Below are 18,551 nucleotides of genomic sequence, written 5' to 3'. Positions count from 1 at the left end.
TTTGGTGAGCCCTCATGGGTATCATGAATAGAATGTTGTATTTAACAGGAACATATTACGCTTAACAACTATATTCCTTAGCCTCCTAAAATATTAAAATAAGACAAAGTTTGTAGAATTATGTGGAAAGTATCCTGTGTCCCTGATTAATACTGATAGTAAAATATTAGCAAAGACAGGCTTGAAACATACTGGAAATCATTCTTCCAGATTTGATGTATTCCCACTAAGGAGATTTTTATTAAAAATTGATGCCTGTAAAAAACACCCTATTATTCATTAGCCTTATAAATATCAATCATTATAATAAGGATAAAAAGCTACTATGCTTCATGTGAGAATAGCTGTGCAGGAACAGCTATCCTTTAGATCAGATAAATTTGGTCTGGGGCAAAATTTCAATTGAGTTGTTTTTGTATCTAGAAATAGAAGTAGCAACATCTACAAACAGAAAGGTGTCCAAAGCACTATCAGCATAAAGTTGTAGGAAATAGGTGGTCTCCTCTCACCACCTGCATGTTTAATTTTGCATTCAAATTGTGGAGCAGTAAGGCAAACTTTTGTTTCTGAGAGTGAATTTAGGAGTGAGGGAGTGAGCAAGCATTCCTTTATAATTGTTCTAATCTATATAAGGTAAGTATTAAATTAATAGCACTTAGAAATTTATACTCCTTTTATTTGTAAAATTGTATTTGTAAAATTAAAAAGCAAAATATCTTAAATAAGGTCAAATTAATTAATCTGATAGCCACATTATGTAGGCCAGTTATTGCCTTTGCAATAAGTATATAGCTGTAATACCTATAGCCATCAGAGGATTCTTTCATGTTAGGAAAATTCCTGTTGGGCCAGGAAGGAGCTGGGCCACTGCTTCCCCCACTGCTTTATGGTATGTAAGGACAGGGGAAAAGGAATAGCAAAGCTCTGTTCTGCTACACCTATCCTCCATGAGGGTAGGTCTTGTTACAAACCCTAAGCTATGTCTATACTACAATCACAGCAAAGAGAAGAACTTTTAAATGTACATTTTATAGGAGAGGCAATATTAGAACTGAAAATGCTTGATAGAATGAATACATTTGAGAAATGGATAGATTCCCCCCTACCCCCAAAAATACAGTAAATTCTTTATTAAGGGCTAGACTGTATACCTCTATACTGTGTGCATAAATACTCTTGATTAAGCCTCTGAGTAGTCTCATCCCAGTGACTTATGCATCTACCCACTACAACTGAAGAAATTGCACAATCCAGCTCTTGAGAAGGAGGCAGCCATTCATGCTTGCTTCACACTAGGTTATGCTACATTTACTCACAGTGAGTGGTAGATTTGAAATCAGTGGTATTGCTCAAAAAGTAAAGTACTACTTTCCATGAGGAAGGGTAGCAGAATCTAGTTGCTGATGATGCAAGGTTAATATGGTGCCTCACTGCCACATCCAGCTTTCTTGAGGAACTATTATTCTCTATCTAATCAAGATAGCAACAAAATAGATATTTCTTATTTTTACTTCAACGTACTACAATGGTTCCTTCAGTGAAGCTTTTGGTGTTACAAAGAGATAAATCTGCCATCCTGTGTATGAATGGCACAGTATTATGCTGGGATAATTTATGACAAATTGAGCCTTTGAGTTCACAGAAAAGTTCACATCAGGACCAAAACACATTGAAAGAGGGAAGCAATCGCTGTTTGGGGATTTTAAAAAACAGACAACGGCTTTTACTTGAACAATGATTATAGGTTCAAGATTTGGATAGTTCAAACTATGCTACTTTTATGGTCCTATTTCCAGGAAATTTGAACTCACCATTGTATCTAATATATGTTTCCTCATAATACCCTTGTAAAGTAGAGTGATATTCCTATAGCCATTTTACTGATGGAATATTGAGATGTAAATTGGCTAAAGTCTAAGGGACCTGAGCATTGCAATTCTTACCATTACAGCATCTAACTTGTAGTACTTGCCTACAGGAGATAGATGCCTAAGTTTGCTATACAGCACATGGAAGGTCCTAGATGTTTCTGTGGAATTTACAACTCCAGCCTGCTGAGCAGGAGGGATATTTTAGCTACCACTAGAAATGCTGATTAAAGCAATGAATCTTCATTATAAAAGTGTTGTCTTCTAATTATGCATCTAAGCTGCTCTTTGCATGGGTGACTGGTGCCTTCTGAATCAGGGGTGGCATTTGCCACCCACCCCTGGCATCCAGTCAGTGACCGGGGGAAGGTCCCCATGGCTGGTCATGTGCACTGACCCAGAAGCAGTGTTCCCTCTAAGCTGGCTCTAAGAGAGAACACTGCTTGGAAGAGCCTGGGATGTGCCTGGAAGTGCCAGCAACACTTCTTCTGGCACCCCCACTCCCCAGCTGACGCTTTTTGGGGGGGCACCAGCGCTCCTGCTTGACCCCCCACCTGCTGCCTAAGCATGGAACACTGGCCATGAGGGGGTGCACAGTGCTTTCAGGGTGTGCATTTCCACCCCCGTGCACCCACTACACATTGCAACTGGCTCTTTGGAAACCTAGGAGAAGTTCTTTCTTCAGAGGCCCTGGCCCCTTAAGTGACTTGCCCAGGGTTACACAGGAAGTCTCTTTCAGGGTAGTAAATTGAACCTAGGTCTCCATAGTTCAATGTTAGTGACTTCAGTACTATATCTGTTTCTTCCCACTTTTTCCAGCATTTCCAGATCAAAAGTAATTAAAGTTAACACATCTTTTCCATTTAATATGCTAAGCACCTTTAAACAGATCCTCAGATCACTCTGGAAAATCATATTGGCTGGGGTTTTGAAAAGTGGCCAGTAATTTGGGATAGCTTGTTATTTGGGTGACCAACTGGAGGTTGGATTTTGTCCACCCTATAAATTCTAAAAACCATGTTCTTACAAGAAAAAGGGGCATCCAAAAGCAGAGATGCCTGTAATTGCTAATCATTTTTTAGAAGCTTTGTAATATATATCTTTTACTTTCTCTGCTTAAGAGCATGCTTACATTTGTAAAAAAATTGGAGGCAGCTGCTGCTCCAGATACATACGTGGAAGCTCCTTCTGACTTTCTATGGAAATACTTGAATCTTTAACCCTTAGTATGGTATAATTTTAACTATCAAGAAAATGGGAATAAAAATGGAATATTCCCAAAAGGCCAAGGATTTTTAGCAAGCAATCTCCTTCCTCAAATTTCAGCCCCCCCAATGTTTTGGGGTTTTTTATAGTTGATCAAACTCTAAGCCTTTTTATCCCAGAATAGAAATGGCCATTTCAGGAGAAAAATAACCTGGGAATAACTAGGGTTAATCTGTCCCAAGAGAGTTTCTTCTGGGACAGAGACTGTCTTTACATCCTGGCATTTCTCAGAATAGAATATAGACCCCAAAATCTCTCCCCCCACCCCCACCCACACACATACCTCACACCCAGGGAGATAGCGTGTTGCTGTCTGGGCTCTGCTGTTCCAAAAGGGAGAACACCCCGCCTTCATAATCCCCCACATTGTGTCCTGTGGAGAAACACAAGCTGAGCATGGGCAATCTGGGTCAGCCAATCAGGGTTGCCTGGTGCAGTGCTACCATCTGTCACTAGGCAGACTAAGGGGACTTATAGAGCGCTGCTGAGATGTATGCATGGGGCCACCTGCCCCATCCCCTCCAGCTACACAGAGCCAGCACTATAAGCTCTCCACACTTCAGGGCTTCAGCATACAAATATCTGTACAAGTGACTCTGAGTAAGTTTTTCTACCAGGAAAATAAACCTCAAAAAATTCTCTCAGATTATTTGAATGTGTGTATACAAGGTTCTTTGGGTGAAACTGATACCTTTTATTAAACCAACTTAAATAGTAGGAAAACAGTTTTAAGCAAGCTTTCAGGTTCAAAAACCCTTCATCAGGCTGAGGAAGTTTCAGCAGTTGGTGTTAAAAAATGTATTTTCCAACTATTTAAGTTGGTCTAATAAAAGATATCAGACTCACCCAAAGAACCTTGTCTGCCTGTGTCCTTAGACCAACACGGCTACAACCTACACCCCTGTAAATATCCAGAGAGTCATCTGTTTTCAAAGTCCTTCCTCAGAATGAAGGGTCCTTATTCAGAAGGTACAAAACAAGAATAAGAGCTTGTAAGGTATAGAAAAGAACTGGGACATCCAAGTTCACATTTGTTCTCATAATTTATATCCATACATAAAATGTCAGGTCTCACCATTTGCTGTTTAAGAGTACAAAAGTTCTGAAGCTTCCCTTATTATTTCATAAAATTGGTAAAGGAAGGACAGCTAAGGAGGCATATTATGTAACTTTAACAAATTGCACTTTACTATTTGACGAGTGCTTAAGGGCACTTCTTAAGATGCGCTATGTACTCCATCTCACAAATTTAAAAATAATGAAAGAACAACATGAGATGTTATTTTAATGCACCAAAAGATTTCTGACCCAGATACCCAAGTTATTTTCTCTAAAGATTTGAATGCCATCCTTTTTTTATTTTTAATCAGGCTGATAAGAAGATGTATATTCTACAACTCTGAAGAAGAGGAAGAACTCTACCAGAAGGATGTGTGATGCACAGTTTCAATTTGGTAGGTTCCTATTACTGTTTTGCTGATGGTGATTTTTTTACACCATCAGTCTCACTTAGGCTTAAAGCAACCTCTTAGTAGTTATAATTATTTCTTTCCCAGTAGTGTCAGATTTCTATTTTATCCTTGACAAAAATACTGGCCTCCATTATAACAAAATATAAATATTCTGGTTTGACTGCTAGCTCAGCTACTATGTAGAGATTCATTTATAGAATTGACTTTTAGTTCCTTGCCCAGTTAGAGAAAGAAGTTGATTTGATCAGGAAAATGGTTTTCTTTGCAAACTTTTCTCAAGCTATCAGAAAATTCTTATCCTAATCTAGGATGGGAGAAGTTGAACAAAAACCTGTGGAAAAAATGCCGTTTAGGGTAAATTAAACTGTTTCATATTGATATTAGCCTTTTTAAAAAGTCCCCAACAATTTCTAGTATGAACTTAAATTTTGCATTAGGTTAAACTGGAAAATGAGAAGTTATTTATGAACTGCTGTTTTATGATGTATTTGGTGAGTGTGGGGAGCACTGTCACAAAACTTCCAATGGATTGTAGAAGAAAAGACTGCTGTTTCATTCTAGTTCTGAACTCATGTTACAGTTATATATGCAACTTCTAGCTAAAAAGGTGTAGTATTGGGAAGTTCTAAGAAAGCTGAAGAAATTAAAAGAGAAAGTGGAGAGGATGTAGCAAGCTAATGAATTGGAATTTTGTTCCTTATAATATGAAACAGCTAGTATCAGGGCATTGGACCATGGGACGCACAGGTGGCATTCCTTTCCGTCTAAAAGGGATACACAAAAATGGCAAAGGTGTCAGCCAGCAGATGTTCAATCCTGTGCCTGTAAACCTCTGTCAACTTCACTTTCACTTGCCCTGCCCTTTTTACCAACATCATATTGTTGGTAAAAAGAGAATCTAACATTTTGTGAGAAGGCCTGCTAAAAAATATGAGTTGTAGGATAAGGGTGACAGATCAGATGAGTCTGTGTGTATGACTCTGTTATAGTAGACATAGGCATAGATCAAAGTAAAGGAACGTAAGGGCTCTGTTAGCAATAAGGACAGCAACTCCTCTACCGTCAACGATTTAGCAGGGTCCTAAATATTACATCGATAAAGGTAACATCTGCTAGGCCTCTTGTTTCCTTAACAAAAACCTGGCAGAACTCTCTTGCTCCTTTTCATCTTTATGGTCCACAACTTTGGGTGAGTGTGCTGTTGGTCAGAATCCCTGCTGGCTGTCAGCCATCATTCTCTGCCAAGCATAAATGTTGCCCTCCTAATAACCTACTTGTTGTCCTTGCTATGTCTGTTTAGGGAGGCATTTCCTGTGCAGCGACTGTTCTGTACTCACCCTACTGTGATTCTTGTACCAGGATCTGATGCTGCATTGCTGAAGCAGCTTTTCATAAAAGCCTGTCTTCCATTTATATCTGCTGAAATCAACCAAATTTTGGAGCATTTGCCCCCACCATTTTGGTGCCTGATTCAGACAGTTGTGTTTAAGCCTTGTTTTCAAATAGTACCAGGTCCAGAGTTTGAAACCAGCTTTTCTCAGTGTAGCCTCTTTGATTATATTGGCACTTAGGTCTCACTCAGACAGCCTTACAGAAGCATGTCCTTTAGTGAATATTGATGTTGGTGAATCCCAAATTCCTTTTCAGTTCTTCTGCATGTTTTGCCTTTATCAGCATAGTATCTGTAGAGAAACGGAGAGAACTCAGTAGATTCAAATCCCAAAAGCCTGTCAGAAAAATGACTAATGCCAACCACCATGTTCATTGACTGCTCCAGTGTTAGACACCAGGTGCCACGTGCACCTAGAAACTGGCAACACCATTAATCAAAAGGAACTCTTTCATGTCTCCCAGAGAGAGTCTGTTCAGCATGGTGCAAATCTACCTGGAGTGCTGAGAGAAAACAGCACTAGCAAGGGCACTGACTCATCCCTTGTCCCCCTGTTGAAGAGGAGTGGGGAACAGAGATCACAACTGAAGTACTCTGCCTGTTCTAGTCATATCCCATGACTCCTGACAGCTTTGTATGAAGATCCCTAGATGGTCTTCTATGGTATTTCTGTATTGAACGAGGTGGCGATTCTTCTGTCTCATATAATTGCACGTGACTAGGAGGCAATAAAAGTCACAGAACCAGGTTGGAAGCATTCATCCTCCCCTGTGTCAGCTGGCAGTGAGGTGTTCAGTGCAATAAAACCTATACATGGCCCCTGCTTTCAGTGCAAATTCAGGTCTTGATCCCCCAATTTCCTGCTTCTCTTTCAGATATATAATTTTTTGGGGGGGAAAAGAAGAAAAAACATCCTTTGTCCACCTGCTTGAACTTTTGTATTTCTTGCTGGCTGCAGTTGTACATACACCTTTTCTATTTCCTAGATGCTGGGTCTTCCTAAAAGCATCTTGCTCCCCAGAAAGGCCATAACTAGAGTGGGTAACCAGGAACTAGCCCCATCAACAAATTGGCTGGGAGGCAGGTAGGGAAACTGCCACTGTCCTGCCCCCTGTGCCACCACCAGCATCCTGTGGTGAGACAGAAGTGCCATGTTTCCTCTGGTGAGTATACAGCATAGATGATATCCTTGGAAAATACTTCCCTTCTAACGCTGTTTCTCAGAAGAGATCAGTTTGTAGGATTCCCACTCACACATCTATTTCTCCTTTGGAATTTGGAAGTTCCCTTTTTGAGTTATTTCAGGGTTTCCTTTTTTCTGTTGATCTTGAATTGGCTTATCCTTCTGGGAACTTATTTCACAGAAAATGAGAAGGAACTGACTGCAACATTCAGAGGAGAGCACTTATACTTGGCAGAAGTGGCACAGTAGCTACTGCTGCCCTCAAGGGTAAAACAAAAATAAGAGCTAAGGGAGTTCTGTCAGCCTTGCACTAAGGAACTGAGAGCCAGAAGTGAAAATCCTGTGCAGATACTGTCCTCAGAAAAACAGAACAACACGGTAAGTCATTACCCTTTCATATTTTCATGCATTTTAGAAACTACAAAACAACATAACCTTTTAGCACAATTACAAATAAATAATTTTGGTAAATAATTATTAGAGTTAGTAATAACAATAGGCAGTAATGGGTATAGCTAGAATTCTGTGAATGGCAGACTTTATTCCAAAATACTTCTTATGATTCCCTCTTAGTGCAGTATAGCTGTGCAGTGATCATTCCTCTGCGCTGCATGTAACAGGAACAATTATACTCTAAAAAAAAATAATCCAAATAATTTGCCTTTACCCAAATCCTTCCCTAGTTTTCCTAGCTTTTTGGAGGGTGAACAGGACTTTTGCCATTTATTCCATTTTATATTGGGAAAAAATATTTCCAGCCACACCCAGTCCTTTGCAAATCAGACTGATCCTGGCTTGCCAATTTCCATTTATGATGGAATGGTCTCAAACCTGTACTGATTTAGAGAGTACCATTTTCCCATTTTTCATGTCCCTTCTATCCAAAACTCTAAATTTTCTACCCGTTTCTCTAACTGAAGGCACCTCACTAGAGGCAGTCATTTCAGCTGAAAGTGTGATTTTCAGCCTTAATGAGGCATTTCCACAGTCCCTGGCCTGAGGGAAGTGGCCTGCATAGCTTATTGCACAGCAGATGGTAGGCCTTGCGTTCACACAGATTTGCATGGGTTTAGTAAAACTGATGAATCTCCCTTTGCTCCCATTTATTTCAGTTTTAGAAGTTGTGATTTTGGTTTGCTTCTAAACGAGTTAAGCTGACTTTAAAATAAGACTAGTTTAAGGTGAAATAAGAGTTTCCACACAGCTTTTTGCATCAGTATTAACTAAACTGGTTACTACCCCAATGCATTTCTGTTTGCAGATTGGCTTAGAAATATTCTTCCTATGTATTCTATAACATGTTTGTTATTAGATAATTCATTTAAGGTCTCAGGAAGTACTCTAGCTACATGACATGTAGCCTAGGTTCAGAGTTTAAGAAAAGCAATTTGAATGTACTATGTGAAGATTATTTTGTAGAAAACTTGCACATTTGAACTTAACAGCTCTGCAGTTTTTAAGATGGTTCATACTAACTATTTGTTATATTTTACATTATGTTCTTTTTGCAGTAAAATGGGAAAACATTATTGTTCTTCAGGTAACCTTTTTTCCCCTCAAATGTACTGTAATTTCAACAGGAAAAAAATGGAAAAGATGCACGCGTTTGGGGTTTTAACAACCTCAGCCAAAATGCACTAGTGTAAATCTTGCTCTTGTGGGGAAAATGGCTTCTATATTAACACTTGGTCACTTCCTTTATGTTTTTTTTTTCCTATAAGCAAACATAACAGCATGGCTTGGAAACGCATACCTCTTTTCAAGGGATATAATTTAGATTAAGTTAAAAATGCTTTACATTCAAAATAAAGATTTGTGGATTTAAAGTTGTATCGACAGTATATTCCTCCAAGGGAAAATTACCACAGACCTTTTGAGTTTCCTGCATAAACGTTTTTGTTATAAGTCCCTCATTTTTCCAATGTCCCTGATGTTTGTCAGACAGTGCCCTCCACTTGGGCCCTATCATGTTAGAAATATTTGTAAAACTGTCAGAAGTATATGGGCAAGTAGGAACATTGTGATCTGCATGGCCACAGAGAACTTCACAAAGATTAAGAATGTAAGTCTTCTAGGTCTAGCTCAAGCTGAAGGGAAAACTGTTAGCTAAAATCTGAATAGAGATGCTGTTTAACAACCTGAGTGGTATTAATTCACTCCAGTAGAAGGCACCAATAACCATGCAGAATAGCCAGTTCATTATGCTATTAATACAGACATAAGGCCATATTTTGTCATAAGAACATATAAGCTCCAATAAGGAAGGACTCAGTCCCTCAAGGTTTTGGCACCCACTTTCAGGCCGTCAGGAAATAATAGTGTGCCAGGCTGGAGGCCAGCTGGAATTGATAGCCCACTAGTGAGAGTGGAGCCATAGCTATAAGAAGACTTACAAACTTCACCAGGAAGTGCTGAAGGAGGAGAGGTCAGGCTGCTGCACTCGGGTGAAGTCCAGAGATAAAATTGTCCCTCTCCTAAGGTCTGGGGGAGGTAAGTAGCCACTCTTAGTGCCCCATTAAATTCTGTGAGTGTGCTGGTAGTACAGAACACTATGCTTGAAGAAAAGTGGCAGCATTTCTCTGAGGTGGGAGAGTGTCCCCTTTTAGAAATAGGGAAATTGAGGGAAAAAGAATTTAGTAAGTCGCCATAGGAATGCAGTTGCAGCTGAGATCAGAGCTCTAGAGCTCCTTGCTCCTTTGGTGAAGAATGAGCAGTTTTGAATTTTGACTTGTATGGAAATCTGAGACACATGCTTCCATCTCGTAACTACAGGCATAATCCAGGCCATAATATATTCAGTGGATTAACTGCAGTGGGATAAATAATCTGTGGGCACTTCTACATATTCATTAACACACTTTAGGTAATACTCATTAAATCTAGTACTTCTTTGTGTCTATACATGAGCAGCAAGGCTGCTCTGATGTGCTGGAATTCCAGCACATTGGAGCAGACTCGATTAATCTGCTCCAATGCAGATTAATCGAGTCTGCTAAAGCATGGCAGTTGGTGTGCTCCAGCAGCTTCCTGCATCTCGTGCATTAGCATCCCCATGCTTAAAACAAACATCAGCTACACTTGAACTAAAACTCATAGAACAAGCTTTAGTTCAAGTGCCCCCATTGCCATTTTTAAGTGTGGAAACATGATGCTGATACTTGACACACTGTGGCACTTTAATTACACTGGCTGTTGGAGCCACTGTAATTAAAGGGCCATCCCCCACCCCCAGAGCATGTGTAAAAGTGTTTTGTGAGGTACTGGAAAAATGTTCATTAGCTTATTTTAATGCAGATTAGCTAAAGAGCACTTTTAATGATGCTTTAATGCACATTAAATCACACATGTAGTTGCACCCTGTGATACTGTTTATCTGTTTCTTGACATAATAGCGTTCAGTTAATATTAAGTAGAAGGACCTGATGGTACAGGGTGAGGGGAAACTAATTGACCTTATGCTCAGAGGAGCTTTGTAAAATTTGAACCAGCAACAGTTTGTGTTCATATTGATATGAGTCTATAGAAAAGCATTTTGCACAGCTTGAGTGACCTTTGGAGAGGTAGACATTGAGGGTAGCTAATTGATCTAAAAAGCCAGGTGCCTCCTCTTAAAGTAAAAGACTGGAAGTGTCCTTGTCAAGAAAGGCCTGGTAGTATGGATAAAGAACAATAATTAAAAAGGAAGTCAAAGCAGCAACTTGAAGGTCAAGAAACTTTCTTGTTCAATATGTTTATTTTGCCAGACTAGGAACCCTGGTGGAAATCATAGATTTCCTCTACAGGGAGGAACTTTTAGAACAGTAGCAGTATGCAATTAACAGCATGAGGGAAAATAAAAAACCTAGCTTATATCACAGACATTTAATATTTGCATTTAAAATGGAAGTGAAAGCAGAAAGAGAGAGAAAAGCCAGATAAAGGGAAAGAGACTTGCTTGCTGTCTTAATGGAATTTAAGTTAAGAGGAAAGAAATACATGATGGATTCAGTTGTGGAAATATCAAAGAGGTTTTAATGCATGGTTGGACAGTGTGGGGGATGGAAGAGATATGGCCAGATAGTCAAATGACTTCAGCCTATTGGGTGCTTATTTTTATTTAAAAATCTGGCAATAGGTATTAAAATGGGAGCTGCTGAATGCTTAAAACTCTTCTGAAGGCCTGATCCTAAATGATTTGCTTCAGTTCTCATATATTGAGTGCTGTTTCTATAAGCAGCCTATGCAGTGAGCAGGGAACTGGACCAAGATTTCCAGAGGTTTACTTTGGAAAGGATCTATAGGCCAATCTTTGGACATTTATAGATGTGCTCCAGGAGCTGGGGGCAGGGTGCTTTAAACAGAGCAGCTCCAAGAGCACATTGTAATTACAGTGCATTGGAGCAGCCTCATGTACGTATATAGGCATCCTTTGTTACTATACAGCAATCCTGCACAACAATAGGTCTGTGACATTTAGGCCAGGTACAGACTTTACAGTTTTACTGATATAAGCAATCAGAAATTGATCTGTACCCAAAACAGAACAGAAGTTCAGCACACATAATAAAAATGGCAGAACCGAGTCTAAGATGACCTGGACTAATGCGCACTCAAACTTAATCGATTTAGGTTAGACGAGTGAATCGAACTTGTGTACCAGATCCCCTATAGATTCAAGTTAGGTCACTGTCTGCCAACATCCCAGGCTCCTTTGTGGCTCCCTGGTTCCACCTCCCCCTCTTAGGGAGGCATGCTAGCACTCAGTCTGCACTCAGCTACTCTAGCTGAGCGCTCTGCGGTCCCTGCCCCTGAGTTCTCATAGAGCCGAGTCAGCACAGACCCTTTCCACAGCCATGCCTCCTGCCTCTGGCCATCTCTCAGCAGCAAGCAGGCAAGTGGGGCATGGCGGGGTATATGGGGTGGCACAGAGAGGGTGGCATCTATTTCCCCTGCACAGGCACTGAGATTTGGGTACCTGTGTCCCCAGACCATGCTCCCCATCATGAAGCACTCCATGGTATACTCACAGACTTGACACAGAGCCCAGGAGAACCCCCACAAGCAGAAGCAGCCAAACAGAGCCCAACCAGGCTGCTGGGCAGCCATGAGCAGGCATCCCACTGCTGCCTGGCTGCAGCTGACAGATGACATGGCAGGGTGGGAAGCCTGTTTGTGCCTGCCCAGCGGCCAGGTCAGGCTTGATAGGACTGTGCCCACTCATAGAGGCTCTCCTGGGTTTCCTGTTAGGTCTGTGCTGCCTGATGGGGTACAGGGGCACAGCCTGGGGATGTGGATATCTAGGTCCCAGGGCTCAAGCAGGGATTCCTTGTGCCTCGCTTCCTCTCCTTCCTGCTGCCTCTCTGCAGCTGACAGATGCCGGTCACTGGCAGGTGATGTGGCAGGGCTGTGAGGGAGCTCACCCATGTCTGGCAGCTAATCAGGGGTGTCCCAGGCACCTGGTTGCACGTGGCAGCTGGTAGGGTTTGCTAGAAGCCTCCCCTGAATCTGCTGGCCTCAGTCAATGCAGGCAGCCTGCATACCCAGTTCCCTTAGACCACTTACAGAAACACAGGTAGGTTAGACTGATTCTGCCTTGGGCTTTCTGGGTGTCTGTACCTAGCCTTAAATTGGCCAGTAGGTCTTTGCTAGTTTAACATATCCATTAAGAGAACACAAAACAAAAAACGAAAAGCAATTAACTTGTCCAACTGGAGATACAATTCCTTCATTTGTAACACCAAATAGGAATGTTAAAACAAGGTTCCAAACAATTATTCATCCCTGGTATAAACTTGACTGACTCCATTGGAATGCATCAGGGAGACATTTGGCCAATTACCATTTAAAGCAAACAGGAAATAAGTAGTTTGAAACAAACACCCCATGATGTGACAAATCACTGAAAAGAATATGCACTGATCTTAAAACTGATGTTGTGCAACAGGTCATTCAATACCAAACCTTTTTCATTTAAGAAATGTGTAGAACATGTTTCTAAATAACCACTTAAGATGTTATTTTGCTATGTACTGTAGAATCTCTCTAAATTCAAACACTTTTCTTTTCATTTTCTCTCTGTCTAAATGAGTATTACATTTTTTTTGTACTGACCTTGGACTTCTGTTGGTATTCATGAAGCAGCCATCATATAATAAGGATTTAATTTGCACCTGTAATAGTGATTTATAGTCATTAGCCTTTTTGCTGTCGATGTATTTTTAAGCAGGCTGATCTAAATTTGAAAGGAAAGGTGAGCTGGGAACCCTTAATCAGTAAACACAATAATTAACTCTACTGTATTGTTTATTCTCCTAGTGTAAATACATACTATCAAATTGGGAGTGAAAGCTTTAGGACGTTTATTTTTTTTTTCACTCTGCTATTTAATATTCTTAGAGCAAAATATTAAAATGTATTTAATTCTCAGCATTGTTAGTTTCCATTCACAGAAGAAACCATTCCCCTGCCATTATTCCAGCAAGTAATACCATGAAGGTTTATTTTTGTTCACCTCCCTTGTCTTTCTGTGTTTAGTAAACAGTTTTATATTTTATTTTCAGGCTCATTATAGACTCAGTGCTATATCTGAGATCCATGTCAAGATGCCCTCTCATAAAAATGGGCCCTTTGAGGCCAGTGTCCTATTTGTACTAAGGTTCCTTAACGTTCTGCTGAACAGTGAAAAGGGTATTGATGAAACTTATAGAGGCTCTGCACCATCCAACACGTGTCAATGCTGAGGTGTAAATTAGGATCTGGCCTATTGTGTTGAGTTGGTATTTATGTGCCACTTGACAAAAGGAGGGCTTGGAGAAGCCATCCCCATGTTATTAAGTTGCTGTCTTCCTTCTTACACAGGTCAAAAGTAACGTAACCATTCAGGAGAATTCATTTCAGACCTCCATATTAACTGTATGCATGCATGTCTTCAAAGTAACTTTCATATTTACATGGCCAGAATTTGATACCTCTGTGCATGTTCAGTAGCAACTGATGTTCCAAGAACAGCTCTGTTTCAGCCACTGAATTTAACTGAAGTAAGAATGTGGCCCTGTTCTCTACTAGGTTGGCCCTTCTACAAGCCAGCCTTGTTCCTAACACTATTACAATATATGACATTCTTTGGAACTGAGTATCTTACCATATTTTGTAGACAGGGAATCGATTATAGTCCAGATGCTCAAGCTTGTATAAGTCACCATCATCCCATTGACTTAAATGAAGCTGTACCACTTTACACCAGCTGGGACCTGTTTTTTAATGTAAATCTCTAGTTTTTTTTGTTTACAGTTTGTCAAAAAATCAAGTGAAGGGCTTCTCTGATTCATGTGATGCTGCATAATATCTTAACTTTTCCACTCTTTAAGTCAACCTCTGTATACTTACACTAGCTTTGTGTCAGGTCAGAGTTGCCTCTTCCAGGGGTTAATGGAATATCCTTAAGCAGAAGAAGTACAGAAAATCAATAGTGCCATACAGAGAGGACAGCTTCTCTCCCTCATCTGCCAGTTAAGTGTGGGGATGATGAGACGGGTGATGAGCAGTGAGAATGGAATATTAACACTTACACAAACTGTGCAAGTAGGTGATGAGGGGAAGCACAAGAGATACTGAGGAAAGTTACAAGAGTAGAAAGAGGGAAAAACCTAATGGGAGGAAGTAGAAAAAGAGAAGGCAGCTTGAGGGGAGAGAAGATAGAAGTCAGAAAAAGAAATATCATGGAGGGACCTGAGGAGATGATGGGAATGTTCAGAGAAAGGCAATAAAAATTGATATAATTAAGAGGGAAGAACTAGTCAAAGGCAACATTTTATAGGAAATAATTCATTTTTTTTCCTGATACATTGTAACTGCAATATTGAGTCAATTCTTCATGTATCTCTGTGTCAGCTTCTGCCCTCATAATATATATTTAGCACACAATTTAAAAAGCAAGGAAACAAAAAAATTAACCCAACCACCTCTATCTTATATACTCAAAAGATGCATTGCCACTGACAACCACAGAGCATGCATCATAGGTGGAACCTAGTCAAAGCTGGGTTTGACATCACAGCAAACAACCTAGACCTTGCATCACTACCTTACATTTTGCACAGTTCTGGTACACTATGCACTCCTATATGGAGATGGGGATGCTGAAGAATTGGCTTTCTGTAGATGTCTTTATTGAAGGTAATGCTGTTTGGTTTTTGTCCTCTGTGCTGCAGTGGATTCCTTAACTATGACAGTGACTTCTATAGTGTGCACACCGAGCCTTCAGAGAAGCTGCCAAATATCTGTAGAGTCATAAGTCACCAAAAGACTTATGCAGAGTTAACAACCTAGAGCTCACAGGCTTTGTACCCTTATGAAGAGCCTTTTAATTAACCAGTTGAATGAAGTTTGTTCGTTTTTGCAGTCTGAGTATTCAGAGATGAAAAACATTTATGGCTTAAAATGGGAGGAGGATGAGATGGGGAAGGGCATGCTATCTCTCATTCCGATCAATCATAGCTGTTTTGAGAGTAGGCTCTACAGTGTAGTAGATGGAAGCTGAACCATGGTCATTTAGCATGGTTTTATTCTAACATAAAGCGCTCCAGGTTAGCTTTGCTTGCCACTAGATAGGAGTGGACACATGAAATTGTTTCAGAAGATCAGCTGACACAAATTCATAAGCAGTACATTTCTCCCTCAAATGAGTCTGTTCAAAGCCTCTTGTTTTCACTCAGTTCTATCTTCAAGTCCTGCACCACTTTTTTTTTTTAAGATCAATAGATTCTGGTTTGTGTCTACTTGTAGCACTTCATAAATCTCATATATTTATCAAACACATGCATTTTATATTGCGAAAGGTGTTTAAAGTTGTGTTTAGAATACTGGAAGTCTCCTCCTTTCAAATACATTTTTATTGATGTTTCTGTGGAAGGTTTCATTCATTCAAGTACAAGCTATTATTTACCCTTTCATTCTTAGACCTCACTTTTCCTCCACCACTTTGTCTTTTTTGTGTATATTTAAAGGCAGCTAAAGTCCTCTTTCTCTAAAGAGTCTGTGTTTTGACAGAGACTCAGGGTAGTGCTTCCCACCTGCACTCTCAATACAACACTTAAGTAGAGCTGGATAGAAAATTGTTACTTCATTCAGCACAAGTTTCATATATTTTTCCCATTCTGTGGTGGGACAACACCAAGAACTTTCAAAATGAAATGAGAAGCATGGAGAGAAGAATTGGAGGACCCTCACGTAGATGGTTAAAAGCACTAGGAAGTAGAGTATTCACTTGGGATGTTGGGAAAATAAAATTCAGCTCCTTAGTCTTCATGAGTCTGACTAGGGACTTGAACCACAGCCTTATACATCCCAAGTGAGTCCCCTAACTACTCAGGTCTTGGTTATTCTGGGGTGAATAAGGGTTCCTCCAGATTTTGTGGAAAAACTCTAGAGCAACTCAACATTTAAAGTGATGTGATTGTGCTGAGCTGATTCAGCAGAACAGTTAAGTGACAGTTTTACTTTTAGTTTATATTTAAGTCCATCCATGTGCAGCAATGTGCTTTCCTAAATTTGGTATACTCCTTGACTGGTCCTAAAAACAGGGCTTCCACATTTGTCCCAGTCTTAAATAAAGATTAACCTTTCACCAGGTGTGAAGCTTCTGTACGTATATGATGGCAAAAGGCCCATCTACACTTTTAGAGTGTAAATTCAACAGCCCATCTACATGCCCGTGGCACCACCAGTTGGACTCGCTGTTCTCGTCCCCCCCTGCCTGGGGTTATCCAATAGAGAAGGAGATTTCTCACCTCAAGGTGGCTTGCAGCATCCGCCGCTGTCGATGCTCGCTGGTCCCCCTCCTCCACTCTGTTCCACAGTTCCTGCAACTCCAGATCTCCTCTCTGGGCTTCGCGGAACTGAGGTCCACTGATGGTATCTCTCCATTCTTCCCCAGAACCATCCTCCTCCTCCTCTATCAGCTCGGTCTGACTACCCACATCTCCGAGCCAACCTTCCTGAGGCTTCCACTTCCGACATGCCACTTCCACATCTCATAACCTGTCTAACACCTCGTACAAAGGGACCCAGTCCCGCCCCAGCAGCATCTCACATGCGAGGTGCAGTGCTAACCCAACCACGAGCTCTTCTTGATGCTCCATCAGCTTCACCCGGGCCCTAACCCGGCGTAGGACTTGGGTGTCCCCGTGAAGGCAGGACACCCTCACCAAGTCCTCCTGCCCAACATCACCACCTGACCACAGGTCCGCCCGAATTACCGACTGGGCACAACCTGAATCTAACACAGCTCGTACCAATCGGCCTTCTACCCATGCCTGCACCATGGGGCGCTCCCACATGGGGCTCTCCTTCACCGCCCCGAAGCTGCAATCCATCGGCTCTCCCCTACTCCAATCTCTAGGGAATTCCTTCATCCCCTTGGACATCCCCAGGATATCACCTTTCCCCAAACCACGCATGGGACACTCATGTGTGAAGTGGCCCTCTTTCCCACAATGATAGCACACCATATCGCAGCTTTGAGACCGATACCCCGTCTTCCTACTCTCGGTGTCTCTCACTGCCGGCATGGCCCCTGCCATTCTCCTCTCTTCCCGGGGGTGGCACCATTCCGAGGTCTCAAAGGCTTCCACCACCTTTAAGGCCTCTTCACATGTCATCAGAGCATGTTGCCGGACCCACTGCTGGGTTTGGTCGTCCAAATCATTAACGAACTGCTCCAGGATGATCTTGTCCACCAAAGTCGCCATCGTACAAGCCAACAAGTTGACGCACTTTCCAAACAGATCACGCAGCCTTTGAAGGAGTACCTGAGGTCTCCTTTCTTCCGGCGCCTTATGAGCTCGAAAGAGCCGCCGGAAGTGTTCCGGGCTCAACTCCAGGTGGTACAGTATTGCTGCTTTCACCGCCCCATAATCTTGGGCCTCTTCCCGATTTAGGGACTTATATGCCGCCTGGGCCTTGCCTACTAGCAGTGCCCCCAGTTGACTGGCCCACAGCCGTGTATCCAAGCCCACCGCAATGGCGTGCTGTTCGAACGCCTCTATGAAAGCCTCTGGGTCATCCTCTGCCGACATCTTCGGCATCCCCAAGGCTGCTGAACCCTGCTGGGCCAGCCACCTCTGTTGTGACCCCACAAGTTGGGTTAAGGCCTGTAGGCTCTGGGCCATCAAATCAGCGGAGCCCATTTCGGATGCCTGCATCTTGGGTATCCTGAACCCCCGTTTCCCGGCCAATGCACAAAAAATCTGTACCCGCCGGGCTTTGCTCACTCCTGAGGGCAAAATGGATGTTCTTTCACCGTGTCACCGCCCTGCTCTCGTCTGCCACGTCTTGAAGTATTGTCAATGTGGGGGAGTCGTCTGACGGGTTCTCTTTGCCCAGGTGCACCCGAC

At 41.6% G+C, this 18,551-nt stretch overlaps 1 protein-coding gene across 2 annotated transcripts in view; it reads left to right on the top strand.

Moving 5' to 3' along the window:
- Positions 1-18,551, top strand: part of LINGO2 (leucine rich repeat and Ig domain containing 2) — a 958,258-nt gene that overhangs the window by 529,265 nt on the left and 410,442 nt on the right. Inside the window, exon 4 of one of the 2 annotated variants that reach the window (XM_090038821.1) lies at positions 4,505-4,588. The exons of the other annotated variant lie outside the window; for it this stretch is intronic. The gene's annotated coding sequence lies outside the window, so the exon portion shown is untranslated. The remainder of the gene's footprint in view (positions 1-4,504; positions 4,589-18,551) is intronic. 2 annotated transcript variants of the gene reach the window in all.

Source organism: Crocodylus siamensis, chromosome 3, assembly GCF_052110815.1.
Source record: "Crocodylus siamensis isolate JL-2025a chromosome 3, ASM5211081v1, whole genome shotgun sequence".
NCBI classification, from domain to species: domain Eukaryota; kingdom Metazoa; phylum Chordata; order Crocodylia; family Crocodylidae; genus Crocodylus; species Crocodylus siamensis.
The sequence above is the reverse complement of the archived record's forward strand: the minus strand, read 5'-3'. Positions and strand labels throughout refer to the sequence as shown.